Below are 15,476 nucleotides of genomic sequence, written 5' to 3'. Positions count from 1 at the left end.
ATTAATGAAAACATTCTTATGATTTGTGAGGATAGAGGCAGTAATCTACGGAGGACTGGGGATTTTGGAGTTGGGCCTGAGAAAGTTATAAATTCTATTATTCTACATAGCATACCAAACTTTTGTTTGGCTTTGGTTCCAACATAGTTGATGTGATAGTTGCAAGTTAACGTATTGTCAATAATAACACTTAAGGGCTTGTTGTGGTCTACTGCTTCAAGAGTGGTGATGTTGCTAGAGATAATGGTTTGAGGCTTTTGTTTCATGATTGAGTTCTTGTTGATGAGTATCATAATTCTTTTTCAATACAATATTCATTTTGCAGTTTTAGCCAGTCTTTAAGTTAATTGAATGCTCTTTGAGTTATGTTATAGGTTCATAGGTTCATAGGTTCATAGGTTCATACTAGGCTATCTGCCCTAGGGCATTCTTTAGATTGAAGGATATTATGCCCATTATTTTGCTGTGCCTCTGTCAAGCAGTGACACGGATGTAATCCTCTCCCATCCATTGGTCAAGATTTCCATGTCCAGGATTTCATTCCACAGCATAGTGGATCTGATGGACTTAGATTTTTGAGGAAAACATGTTCATTAATTCGGTTTGGACATGCCCTTGTAAGTCAGGCACAGGTCACCTCTGAGCAGGGGCAGCATAGGACATATTTTGAGACCCTTTATCCTTTTGGTGAGGAACTTTGGGGCCTTTCAATTGCTGCAGGTGTCGGGTCAGATACATTCCAAATGGGGCGTTATACTCAATCATCGGTCTGATGAGTGATGAGTACAGGGGATGATGACTTCCCTGACCTAGATGTGAAACCCTTCATGATCAGGTGGGCGAAGGTCTTTCTAACTACTTTGGCTATGTGGGTGTCAAATGAAAGGTTACTATCAACCTGAGTCCCCAGGTCCCTGATAACTTCTTCTGTGGATTGCCACCTATATGGTAGCTAGGGGTAACCTTGTTTTTCCCAAAGGGTATGACTATGCATTTTTGCTTTGGCACCAGTTATCTGTTTCTGAAGGATATCTGTGTCTGAAGTTTGCAATCATCTGCAAACTTTGTCATAATCCTCCTGTGTTTGCCTGAACTGTAGATGCCAAACAAGAGCCAGCAACTTTAACCCTGTGGGTTCTGTCATAGCCAGTTTGCAACCCGTCTTGTGATGTATGGGGCCAGGTCAAGGTAGGCTGTGTGGACTGCCCCCTCATCATCAATGGCCTTGGTGACTCGAAAAAAAGTCAACCAAGTTTAAAAGGCATCTACCCTCCTTGACAAAGCCAAATTGGTTTGATCCAATGTCTGGCAGGTCCCTGTCTTTATTTATATGTTCCATAATGATCCTCTCCATAGCTTTACAGACCAGGCTTGTCAAGCTGATGGTTGGAAGCACCATCTTTGTGCAATGGGACCACAGGATTAAACAGCGGGTTTAATTCCTCAATGAGCTCGTGGAGCACACAACTGGGGACACCATCTGGTCCCATGGATGCTGTGTTTTGCCTTGGAGAGAGCTGTTTTACTTGAGCATTAGAGATGTTTGGGATGCTACAATCCTCTGGTATAGATATTTCTTTTTTTGGGGGTTTGCACTGAACCTGTCAGCCAGTATGTTGGCAATGTCTGTAGATTCAGTGAACTTTACATCATTTTGAACCAGTTCTGAACATATCTGGGAGTTTCCTCCCAGGTTTCTAACATAACTAAAAAAAGCCTTGTGATTGTCTTTAGAGTCCATGGCAATTTTTCTTTCAAAATTTGCCTTGGAGGATTTTATGAGAGATCTTAGTTTTTTACTTACTATGATCACGGGTGTCTTCCCTTTTAAGGATTTTGCTCTATCATGTAGTAGCTTCCTCCTTTTGTTGATATAAATGGTATGTGCATGGGTTATAAGTGTAGAATCATCAGCATATTGAATAATGGTTTTACTGTCAATTGCTTTATTTAAGTAATTTATGAAGATGTTAGGGAGAATGAGGGAAGTATTGAAACCTGTATGACTCCATTGTTGTATAGAAATATAGAGTATGTGTCTTTCAAATTACTGATTAAAGTCAATTTGAATGGTAACTGATGAAACATGTTATTGTTGAGGAGTGAAGTCCACAAGTAGATAATTTAGTAAGCAGTACCTTGTGAGTTGCAGTGTCAAGGAAAGGTCCAGAAGTATGGAAACAGTCAGTCACTGTTGATTTAGGTGGGTGTATACTGTACTAAAGAAAGTCATGAGGACTGTGTCTGTACTGTGGCCTGGTCTAAACCATGCTGTGTAGAGGAGAGGAGATTGTTATTGTTAGTAATTATGTGTTGTAGTAGTCACATAAGGATGCATTTTTCTAATATTTTACAGAGTGGGACAGAATGGCAATGGGTCTCTGGAGTAGTTCTAACCACGTTTGTGACTAGGGATGATAAATGATATTTTACAATGTAAGGAGATATATGTGCATTGGATCTATTGATAAGTATGGCTATGGGATAGGCTAGCGATTCATCCACTTTACTGAGATACTCAGAAGGACTCTGGGCAGGGGCAAGTGTAGCTGGTTTTAGTTTTTAGAGAAGATTCCTGATCTGAGAAATGGGTGCAGGGCAATGCGTGAAATTGTTGATAGTGAAATTAGCGTACAGATTTTCTTTATTAGGAGTTGTAGCTTCTGGTGTGGGTTTCCCTGATTATATGACCTTTCTTTCATGGAGAACCAAACGTTATTACTACTATTTGAAGTTGATGTCTGTAGGTTGTGTTACTATTTTCTTTTCATTATGTACGTTGTATTTGGTCCTGTTTCTTTGATGCCTAGAATGGTGAGTGCATGCTGGGGTGCTGATTTGCTTCCATGCCCTCTTAGCTTTGTCTGTCTGCGTAATCAATTGTTTGGTATCTGACAACACCCAAGAAGCTGGATTACCATTTGCCTTCCTTTTTTGTATGGAGGCTATGCAGTTAGAGCAATTAAAAAGTGTTAATAAAAAAGCAGCAGTAGTGTCCAGGGGAAAGTTTTTTTATAGGATGCTATTTACATTGTTTTAGTAGGGTATTGAGGTAAGTGACATTTTTTTTTTTGTCTTTCTGGATGAGATGTAAGAACCTGGTTTTGGATGCTTGACAGGTGACCAAATAACATATAGTATGTAGGGTTATGGTCACAGACAGAACTACTGAATGATCTATACAGATAGATAAATAGACAGATAGGTGGAATTACTTGTAAGTGTCCAGTCATGTAGGGTGCATTTGTTTGAGACTTATCAACCCTAGAAGGGTCAGTGATTCATTGGTTAAGGCCATAGAGATTAATAGAAGTATGAGTATTATTCTTAGAGAAAGTGTCAGGGATTCCACATCAATGTTTAAATCTCCAAAGATTAGTATGCTCTAGATAAGAGTTGAAGATAAAATGCCCAGGTTGTCTACAAGGGTGTCTATATTTTGTGTAATTTGATGTGGTGGGATGTAGATGGCAGCTAGTTGAAAGGACATACAAGGAGATAATTTGGATAATAGGTAGTAAAATTTTTAAAGGTCAGTAGTAACAGGTAATACTTTTAGGCTATTTGTATAAAGTATTACGATGCTGACTGTCCTTTTTCTCAGTCTATCTTTTTAAACAAGGCTGTAACCAGGTGGTAGCATGGACTGAGCCAAGATTCCATAATGGTAAGTGTGCCAGGTTTATTAAAGTAAATCCAAATATAACTTGTTGTATGTAATTCTTATAGGTTCATAGATTATTACTACGCTAACTGCCTTTGTGGGTCATTTCAAGCCTAGCCAATTACCCCATGTGAGAATAAAACCTTGCACCTTGTGTCTGTAAGGTAAACACCTTAACCATTATGCCATCCTCCCATCCTAGTAATAAGGTGACAAGTTTTGAGGGAGTGGTAGAGTAGTGTAAGATGGATGTGATAGGACTGGGATTAGGACGTATATTACCACAATGGAGGAGATGAGATATGAAGGTTTGATCTGTGATTATAAGCTATAAATGCAGAAGTGGTTGTTGTTTAAGGTCTTTTCTGTTGCATTGTTTTTGATAGGATGTTAGAGGTGAAGGTTATGGGCTTCCATGTTTTCTTTTTGTGTTAAGTTTACTTTTGAAGTAGTGGGGATTGGGTAGCACCAGTGGACTGTTTCTATGGGTTGTATAATTGGTTGGCTAGTTGTGTATGGTAGGATGCTAAGTAAGTTATGAGTGCTACAGAAGTAAGGTAGGAAACTAGGTTTAGCTTTGTATATCTCTTTGATTGCTGGTGCTCTTGGAAGTGAAAGTGAGTTGGAGGCATAATAAGCTGTAGAGTTTAATGATTAGATGATTAATATTTTAGCGTGGCATTATTTAAATAGGATGCATACATAAGTGTACATTATTGCAGGTAGGATTCTTAAGGGTGGAACAGAAAAGATTCAGATGTCTGAATACATCCATGGTTGCACTACAATTTCCACCAGAAAAGGCATTGCAGATGGTCACCATGTGTGCTATGCTTCACAACTTGTTAGCCTGCCAGTCACAGGTGTGGGTGATCTTTTCCAAGAATCGCAGATACCTGATGTTGAGCTATCAGAGCTGTCACAGGATAATCAAGAGGACAAAGGGAGAGAAGAAATGATCATGGGAGTTTGAATATATGACCAAATGTCCTAGCTCAGGCAACATGGCAGCATCTGACATACACCTTTGAGTCATGACAAGCCACATGTACAATGTACACAGACTAAATAGTGATTTTCATATGTTGCCCCACAACAGCAGCACAGGGCAAGAAGTTTGGAAAGAAACTATTAGTTTTCCATATTGAACATCACATAACAGAACCATATGCTATTTCTGTAAAAACATACACAACTCTTTGCAAGGAACATATCTGGATGTATAAAGAGGAAACATCACCTCTTCCTCGGAGGTCTCTCTAAAAGGTATATCAACAAATAGGAACAGATGGGCAAATGTGGGGCATACAGGAGGTGTGCACAACAGAAGGTATCATTGTACAGGTAGGCTATAATCATATAGATAACTAGCGTGGGAAGGTAGCTGTAAAACTTGCAGTACCAGAAAAACTTGACCCATGCAGTGTAAGGGAATGTACTATTAGCACAAAAGTAACCTACATTCATGCATCACACATAGCATTATGTAATGTGTAACAGTGTGGTGCAGCACAGTAAACAAGATACAGCACTATGAGTAATTAGAAACATCCCATTAAGGGAAAGCATGTATATGTATCATATACATGATTTCTGGCTATTTCTGTGCTTGTCAGTATGTTCAGTTGTTTGAAATCTTTCAAATTCCATGTTGGTTATATAATTTTGTGATGTCACCATTTAACCATGTTGCCTTGCTCATCTCATTTGCATATACATTTTAAGTGTACAATTGATTGTTAGTCTTAAAAGTATTTTTATAACACATATTTTACCAATAGTATGTAAATCTGACTCATTATTTGCAAATACTAATGAGTTACAGTGGAAATTTAAATGTTATATTGAAACCTCAATATAAATGTGAGACACCCATTGAGTAAAGATTAGGGGACATACCATCAAAAATTTACTGGCAGAGTTTAGGACTGATGTTATTGTTAGGTTTACTGAGTAACTGGTTTATACTATGTATTGTTAGGCTTAGTGAATAATTGGTTTACACTATGTACTGCAGTTACAAAAGTTTTAATGTTATCTTACAATGGTCCAAGTCTTTTGAAATTGAACCACATATGAGTGTTGCATGCTAGAGCTGTATGGCATACTTGTCTCAAAATTTACTGATATATCTGGCTGTATGTATGTTATACATTCATATTGAGGGATTATAAATCAGCAAATGTTCAGGAAACAAAAGATGTATGACTGTATGACATGAAATGTACTGGTTTATATAGAAATGTAACACTGCCAGCCCAGCTAGATAGAATTTTGTAAATAATTCTACATCATCTGTGAATAGTAATATAATTTGTATGCTTGCCTTAAAAATGTAAGAAAACTATATGTTCTGTACTAAGCTTCAAGACTGTAACCACAGTGTACCCTGCTGGAAAAGAGCAGAAATGTGTATAAACTCTATGCCTATATAAATTTAGTAGAAACTGGGATATACAGAGTTAACCTGCAAAACTCTAAGAAAATAAGTTGATAAGTAAAGAGTTTTATGATGTGATATATATAAAGTTAGTTTATCTCAACTAAGAGACAAGATGTCTAGGCTAGGAGTTTCTTTCTATTGTCTGGAAACAGAAGTAATTACAGGTTTCCAAAGTAATTGTTTTACGACTTTCAGTTTCAGGCAAGCTTCTAAGAGAGAATTGTCAGCTTCTGAGAGATAAGTATTTTTAACAGAGGTTCATAGGTTCATAGGTTTATACTAGGCTATCTGCCCTAAGGCATTTATAAGCCTAGCCCAGAGTATTGTGGCTTACGCCACCCCTTATGTTAAAAAATACTGTGCCCATTAGTTTGTTGTGCCTCTGTCCAGCAGTGACACAGAGATGATTCCCGGGGTAAACCTACGATCTCCCATCCACCGGTCAAGATTTCTCTTGAACAGAGCCAGCGAGGTGCTCTGCCTCACATGGACCGGGATTTTATTCCACAACATAGGGAGTCTCTGGGTGACAAATCTATCCCTCCAGCATGTCCTATTTATATCCGTGCTAAGGTTTAAGTCACTTGCTCTAGTGGATCTGGTAGATTTGGATTTTTTGAGGTGGAGCATGTCCATTAATTCTGGGTTGAACATGGCCTTGTATGTCAGGCACAGGTCACCTCTGAGCAGATGGTATGCGACTGGATAGAGCTGGAGTTTCTTCAGTCTGGCAGCATATGACAGATTTTGGAGTCCTTTTATCCTTTTGGTGAGGAACTTTAGGGGTCTCTCCAATTGCTGCAGGTGTCGGGTGAGATACATCCCGAATGGGGCATTGTACTCAATCATTGGTCTGATAAGTGAAGAGTACAGGGGAATAATGACCTCACTTGATCTGGATAGAGACATGTTAAAATGTAAGTTCCTGCTAGCCTGGGAAACTTAGGCAGAGGTGTCAAAGAATGATGTAATCTGAGAAGATTCCACAGCAATGTGTATTATTTACTTAAGAATTATCTCAAAGAAAAGTCAGTGCATTTTGTTTCTTGCCTTGGATCTGAAAACATTCCTCTCACCAGCACTTGTCTTGCTCTGTAAGTAAGTTATTTAGGTATAGTGATTTCTCTTAGAGATAGATAGAAATACAGTAAGATTAGTCTAGCTGTTTTCTATATTTATATGAGACTGTCCTACACTGTTGTTTTTAAATATTTTCTGTGATTCTGAACTCTATTGTCACTGTGTTGAGTTAATGAGTATTGTCTTCTGCTTTTATTATTTATTATTAAATATATTTAAACCTTTTTAATTGTGACTGGTTTGCTTACAGATATTTAAACTCTTAGACTACTTGCATGTATTTGGTAACACTGTACAGGCCACTCTGGAATAGACTTAGTTTGGTAACACTTATCATTTGGATAATAGTAACATTATACAGTAAGACTGGGCACCCTTTGGTAAGGGCCTTTATAGTAGCTGATAAGTAGTGGTTGGTGCCAGTGATAACTACAGTATAGTCTGGGCATAAGGGGGCATAGCTAGTGAACCTGTGTCATCCATCCATCCCCAAGAGTATCTGTGTGATTGTATATAAATCAAATCTCAAAGTGTGTATGTGTCAGCTACTTGGGCAGGGACATGAAGCACTGGTTGAACAGAGAGGGTGCTGGAGGTTTTGGCTTGACCACTAGGCTGAGATCTGAATCCTATAGCTGTGCCAGTGGGGAGTCTTATTGGAGCTCTGGAGAGAGAGGGAGAAACCAGCCCCAGACTGACTGTGATCTCTGTGTACTCTTAAGGGAAATTTTACTTTACTGTGTGTGTACTTGTCATCCTCCCAATGTGCATGTCTCTCACTGGTGTTAATAATGAGGATTGAGTCTCCTTGATTACCGAGCCATTGCACGGGCATTACAACCTCCATGATGGTATTCGATTTCTGCCATTCCTTTCCCTCATTACCCTATGTTCTTGTGGCAGAACTTTATCAGTTATCAGTTTAGATGGACACTCTTAATTATTGTGTTCATTTGTTTTATCAAACTTCAAACTTTTGTGGTTTTATTGACCTTCTGCAGTCTATTTCTTTCATTGATCTTAATATGTCTGTCCATCTCTACCAAATCAAGAAACTCTTCTCTTAGCTCATTTTCTTCTAAACTGAGAACATATTTTTTGTTTTCCATTTCCTGCGGGCATTCTATAGAAAGTTATATAGCATTTTCCTATGGCACATTCTCTTTAATTTCATCCCATGCCATCCATTCCTCTGTCATATGGGAACTCGCTGGCCTATCATTCCTCAACACTGACTGTACCCTGGTTTCTGCAGTTTCCTGTTCCTTCTCTTGTTGTCCATCTGACCAAATGCTTCCTGTTCCACTGGTTTCCCCTTAATTTGGATGCCGATTGCTCTATCCTGTTGTAGTGCTTTGTGAATTACATTTTCTACACTGAATCCTTTACTTTGCAGGTATTCCTTAACCTCAGTTTCTATTTCTTTAACTTCTCCATTAATAATCTCCTTTTATACTTTCCATCTTTGTCTTCTTATTTTTTTGTATGTTAAAGTTCTCGATATCCAGATTCCTTTGGCTGTATTTCTCTTCAAATAACTTTTGTGCTGATTTTTTTGTATTGATTAGATTTTCTTTCTCCTTTGCATAGATATTACACCATATTAAATCTGTTTTTCTTTCCCATGTGCATATTTCTTCTTCAGATGTCTCCCGATCTTCCTGTTTCTACTTACTCTGGAGACTTGTTCCATTGTGCTGTGATGTAACCTGTGTTAGAACTTCTACATCAAATCCTTCACTTTGCAGGCACTTCATAACTTCAGTTTCTATTTTTTTTTAATTTCTACTTTACTAATCTTCTTTTCTACATTCAATCTTTGTGATATTATCTTTTTATTGTGAAATGTTCCATATCTGGATGCCTTTGGCTGTATTTCTCTTCGAATATCTTTGGGGTGGCTTCTTTATATTGATCAATTTGGCTTTCACCTTTGCATAAATAATGCACCATATTTATTTATTTATGTATCTATTTATTTTTTTGTTTGTTTGTTAACTGAGAAAGTCCAACTTGGAACAAAGCCAATTTTCAGTGGAGGCCTGGGGAGAAATCCTCCAGATGCATGTCTTTGAACATATCAAATCTCTCTTTCCTTCCCAAGCCCATATTTCTTTTTTATACTTTTCAAAAATCTCTAGGTTTTCTTGTTTATATTTTTGCACTTCCTCAGATGCTTCTTTTTCCAAACAGATAAATGTTTATTGGTCTAAATACTATTTTTCACAGATCTGTTGTATTAATGAACACACATTTTTATTTGAGGCTTCTGACAGTTTTTCTTGTGGAAGAATTTTTTCTTTCCTCTAATTTCTCTCTTAATCTTTTTATATATCTTGTGTCTGGAAGTTCTGTCTTTTCACTTATAGTAACATTGCATATCTTCATTTTTATCCTCAATAGTCCATGCTATTGTCTTTATTGCTCTTCTTTGGCCTATCAGTTTTTGTGATTTTTGTGGACTGCTACTTCCTTCTACAACAGGGGGGGGGGGGGCATCCTCCCTGTCAGTCTGGCCTGGCCCCATTGTAGGAATGTTTCCATATTTTGAGGATTCTACACTGCCATTTTTTTCCAGTCCTGGCATCAGTGCACCTACCAGAATTGGGCACTTTTTTATCCTGTGTCTTGTGCACCCAGCTATCTTTTTTAATTGTTGACCTACTTCTGTCCATGATATATGCTATATAAACATAAATATATATCAGTGTCATCTTGGTGAGATTTTGTGAAAAACAGGGTCCACCTCATGAAGGTACTCACCAAGACTTGAAGATTAATTCAATTTCAGCAACACTACTCTCCTTTGCTTGCTGACTTATCATCTCTGCATTTGGCATTCTTTCTGTTTGGCTTATATAATGTCATTACATGTCCTACAACTACTTTGTGTAACTGAATATCCATCTGTGCTGTCTTTAACATTAGATGTGCCTTTGATGTATGGATACCATTGCTCGTGTGCTTTTTTTGTGTATACTTATTTCTTTATTACAAAGCCACATTAATGTTTTGCTGTGGCACTGCAATTTGGCACTGTGCTTTGTTGTTTGCCTTTCGCATGCAGGGTTGAAAGTTCTAATTTGCCTTCCTTTTGTCTGCTCCTGCATTTCAATGCCTGCATTTGATCTTCCTTGCTGTTGTTTGCTTTACACTTGCACTGCTGACAGTATTTGATATCCATTGTGAACTGCAATGACAGCACTCCCCATATAGTGTTCTCCAGCACACAGCTGCCATTAGTCATGCTCATTTTGGTATGACTGTCAGTTTGTAACATCTCAGCACTAATTTGTGCATTGGTGCCTATGTATTCTTGTGTTGCACCATGGCTAGTATGCATTCTTACCCTGCTTGTAATTTTTCCTTCACTAGTATCTTATTGTCTGAGGGCAGGATTCAGTAAATCCTACACAGCTTGCTAAAACTGTGATTGCATCATGGAAACATGCCGATTTGTATTCAGTAAGTGGCTCTAAATGATGTGTAGAGCCATGCAAACACTGTGGCATGCTAAGGTACTTGGTAATCCATAAGCAGCAGAATTATATGCCAATCAGCCAATTCAAGATGGTGGAAAGCAATTGTGTAAACTTAGTGTAGCCTTCTGCCTTGTATTCCAAAACCTGTGGAAGACAGACACTGAAATTACACTGCAGTGAACGAATGTGTATGTGCAACAGGATCAAGTCTATGTTACTGCTGCTGCTGCTTATAGACCTCAGTCAAGGAGAAGAAGGGTATTTAGACCCCATTTCACTTGTCATGGTCTGCATAAGACTGAAATATTAGATTTCTACAGGGTGGATAGAGACACAGTCCAGGAATTCTGCAACCTCTGTTGTCTTCACCTAAGAGCAAGGGCAAAGCAAGGGGAACCAAAACCTGTGGAGATCAAGGTATGTGTTGCACTTCAAATATTAGCTACATGAACCTTTCAATGACCCACAGGGGGCATGCTGGGGGTGTGACAGGCATCAGCATCCATGATCCTACACCATTTCCTGAATGTTATTCTACAGCATGCCAGTGACTAGATATATTTCCCCCCACCTTAAAGGACAGAGCTAAAACTTTCCAGGAGTTCTACCCAATAGCACATTTTCTTGAAGTCCTGGTTGCCATAGACTACATGCACATTGACATCTAAGCACCACTCAGAGAATAGGGAAGGGTCTACATCAACAGAAATGGTTCTACTCCATTAACCGCCAGGTCATGTGTAATGCTAGGGGAATCATCCTGAATGTGTGTGCTAGCAACCCCGTCACTTACCACAACTCCCATATCTGGCGTGGGTCTATATCAGAAGATCAAAGTTTCAAAGCTTAGAATCTGATATGGTCAACACCATATGATCGACGTCTTGAAACTTCAAATCTTTTAATGGAGATCTCAAAGCGCGGAAAGGGAAGATTTTCTTTTTATATTTGAGTAGCAGGGGGTGCAGGAGTGCTTGCCACCCCCTTAGGGCATTTAAATGGTTTGTTATTGTTGGTTGTTGTGTTTTATTACATTTGCGATGTTTCAAAACTTCAATTATATGGTGTTGACCATATCAGATTTGAAGTTTTGAAACTTCAGTCATGTAATATAGACTCTCGGGCACACCTCTCACCTCTACCAGAGGTTTTCCAGGGGTTATGTGCCACAAGACCATTTACTGGGGGATGCAGGGTATGCACATGAAGTATGGGTGATGACACCCATCAGAAATGCATACACACCCACAGAGGAACTCTGTAAGTAGGCATAGACCATTTATTTGGGCTGTTGAAGTCACAGTTTTGGTGCATAGATACGTCAGGGAGGGTTTTGCAGTCCAATTCTAGTACTTGTGCCAAAATTATTGCAGCCTGTGCTAATCTTCACAATATCATCCTGTGAAAAAAATGCAGCAGGAACACCAAACCAAGGAGCAAATGTTCCACTACCACCACTGGCATGGTCACCACATTCACATGCAGGTTGGGAGTCAGAGGGGGATGTCCCAGCTGCTATGGGTGTAAGTAGATGTAGGAAGACACAATATACCCATGCCCTGGCCAAGAGGCAATTGATAGCACACATGATGACCACATTAGGAGTACAGCTTTCATCTTATGCATAGACACACAGTAAAAATTGATGCCAGGCAATGCTCACAACATTTTCTTACTCAGATAATGGCTGTGTACTGCTAGCATCAGAGAGAATCAGCCCCAAATGACATCAGTTGTAACTGCAGGACTCCCAGTGCGAGTGATGAAACTGTAATAGAAAAATAAATGTGTAAGAACATGAAGGAATGGCAGATACCTACCTAACTAGTACTTGTAAATGCAGCTAAATAGAATGTAAGCTGCCCAGGAATGCCATCAATATCTGACATGACTGAAATCTGTTATATATACTTATGCAGTTTACCACATATCCTAACCTATGCAAATGAAATACAAAGTATAGAAAAAAAAACTTCCAAAAAGTCTACTTATCCCTACACTCCCACAAGTGGAGCAGTAAGCATGATTGACAACATTCTTCTCTCTTTCCAGTTCCTTAGCTACGCAGTCATCTTTCAATGTAAATTCAGCCCTCTGAACATGCTGAATATGCAAATGAGGTGTTAACTCATTAGATTTGCTGAATACCAAACTTTTGACTCTGTTTAGCAGAGGTAAACATAGTGTAGCTTCTACACCATAGTTAGAAGCTAATGGCTTGCAAATCTAAATGACTACTCTGAATGAAGCAAAACATAGTAATGCACAGACCCCCTTAACTGAAGTAGTTGTGTCAGTGAGGAAACACTTAAAAACTGTGGAACTAACTACAAAGAACTTTTAAACAAAACCTAACATCCCACATGTATATTTCCTTGACATAATAGCACAGGTTTCTGCCTTTGCTGAAGAATGTTGTTGCCTATCACATATTTCTATCACACCTTGAAAAAAAAATAAATGAATATGCACTGGACATTGCATGTCTGATAGTAAAGCAGAGATGAGGGAATGATTTCCGGAATACAAAGAGAAGGCAGAGCTGCGGTTAAGCAAACATGTTCATAAATAACGTGTGATCATTTATTCCACTAAATATGTTGTGTACACATTTACAATCAACTGAGAATGCCCAACTCTATGAACTGTTTATTACCGGGTATGAAATATTAATCGTATGCACATTATTTGAGTGCGATTGCAAAGCCATGTCTGTAGCAAAGAGAGATAACCCACTGCAACTGTATTAAGTGCAGTAGTCTGATGGATCAAAAGCACAGCTGTCTAATTTTTTAACCATTGAGCCCTTTTCCCTTTTTTATCCTTTTTTTATTTTTATTTTTTTCTCTTACAATGTGCACAGTGCATGGCAGAGCACAAATACGGTCAGCTGCTTAAGACTGATAATTTAACTTCAGTTGCCTACAAAGCACAAACACACTAAGCAGAATTGTGCAGTGGTCAGCAACATGCATATTAATGACTGCAGAAATTCCACTTGTTACCTCAATGTCTCTATGGCACAATGTGTAAATACATTGAGCTAAAAAGCAGAGAAGATAGGTAAAGCAGGGTTGGAGTCCCATGGTATTTATTTTTAATGAGGAAGGGTCATAATTAATATTTGCGCAAGGAATATATGTCAGCTATTGCCTTTTCCATCTGCATGTTGCCTACCTGTGCACAAACACAGTTCACAACTTAAGGAAAAAGTGAATCATTTGATTTGGTTCACCTTCCTTTGTATAAACAGGCTAAGTGGTGAGGCATATTGATCAGCACTCTAGACAGAACTGAGTGTGGAAAATATGCTGCTTGCCTAGCTTTCCCTGTGGCACTATGTGTAAACTCAATGAGTTCATTTTCAAAAAATAGATAAGATAGAGTTCTAATCCAGCAGACTCCAATTATTAGTACAGGTGCCCCACTGTCATTTTTTCCCAAAACTGTGATTAAGTAAAGGTAATACAACATTCCAATGGGGCGGCCATGGTGGTGCAACGGTTAGCATTTCCTCCTCACAGCAAAAGGTTCTCTGGTTCGATTCTCGGATGGGGTACCTTCTGTGCAGAGTCTGCATGTCCTCCCTGTGGTCGCCTGGGTTTCCTCCGGGTGCTCCAGTTTCCTCCCACATCCCAAAGACATGATATAGGTGGATTGGACACTCTAACTTGGGCCTAGGCATGAGTGCATGCATGTGTGTGCCTTCTGTGGATGGTTGGGCGCCAGGCTGGCAACTCGACATCATAAAACTCCACTGCCAATCATGAGCAGACAAGGTGATCTGCTGTGGCAACCCCTAACTGGGAAAACCCGAAAGAAGAAGAAGAATACAACATTCCAATAGCTATGTATAGCAGGTTGATTGAGCATATGCATACTTTTGTTGGTATCATATATATTATGTGTGCAACTGGTTTATCATGACAATGATGAGTATGTAATAAAAATGCAGTTGCATATCTCTGATGAACACAATAGTTTACTGACAATCATCTATACCCCTTCCATAGCTCAAGTATAACTGTAAAACAGAATGTATTGTGAGGTATGTACCACAAATCACCAATGTATTACTAAAGTAATGCAAGTCTGCCCATTTCCAGTATATTGTCAGACATTAGTCCTGAATCACACCTGAGAATGCATAAGCCAGGAACCTGTAATAGCATACACATGCAAGCTTAAAAGAAGTATAACACCAGTAACTCTTTACACTGTATATCTGTGATAACCATTACTGGCAAACACATCTTCTGGGGCAATGAAAAGTAATAATCTCTATGGAAATTCTTGTGTTCTCTTTTTTACATAGGTTTGAGTCCCAGGTTGTACAAATTACTTTTAACAGTGTGCAAGTCCACACAAAATATGTGTGAAGACACCTCATTGATCCCTCCAAAGTCATTGCTTAAAAAGCAAGTCATTTAGTATTTCAGTGTTGAGTGCCAGACAAAGTTTCGTCAGGTGTAGCAGCACATATGCCATAAATCAATGCCAGATGCCACATCATTATTGCTGTTTCATAAACACTCTTCCTCTTTGTTTGGAATTTTTCTCTTCACTTATCATAATGTAAACACAATTGACATGGTTGTTCGTGTTTCCTCACTGGTCATAACATGAAATATCACTAACTGGTAGGGAGACACTTGCATTGTCGCTGGAGAACCTTTTCAGACCCAGCAGGACATGGGAAGGATGGTGTCATATTCAGGGCACAGAAGTGGGGTGTGGAAGAATCAAAAATATTTGTTGCAGTCTTTGTGAAGCTCTACAACTGTAGGCTGCTGAAGGGACTATACCA

The sequence above is a fragment of the Protopterus annectens genome, chromosome 2.part1, assembly GCF_019279795.1.
Source record: "Protopterus annectens isolate FY-2018-M chromosome 2.part1, PAN1.0, whole genome shotgun sequence".
In the NCBI taxonomy this organism is placed as follows: domain Eukaryota; kingdom Metazoa; phylum Chordata; order Ceratodontiformes; family Protopteridae; genus Protopterus; species Protopterus annectens.
This window is presented reverse-complemented; position numbering follows the sequence as displayed.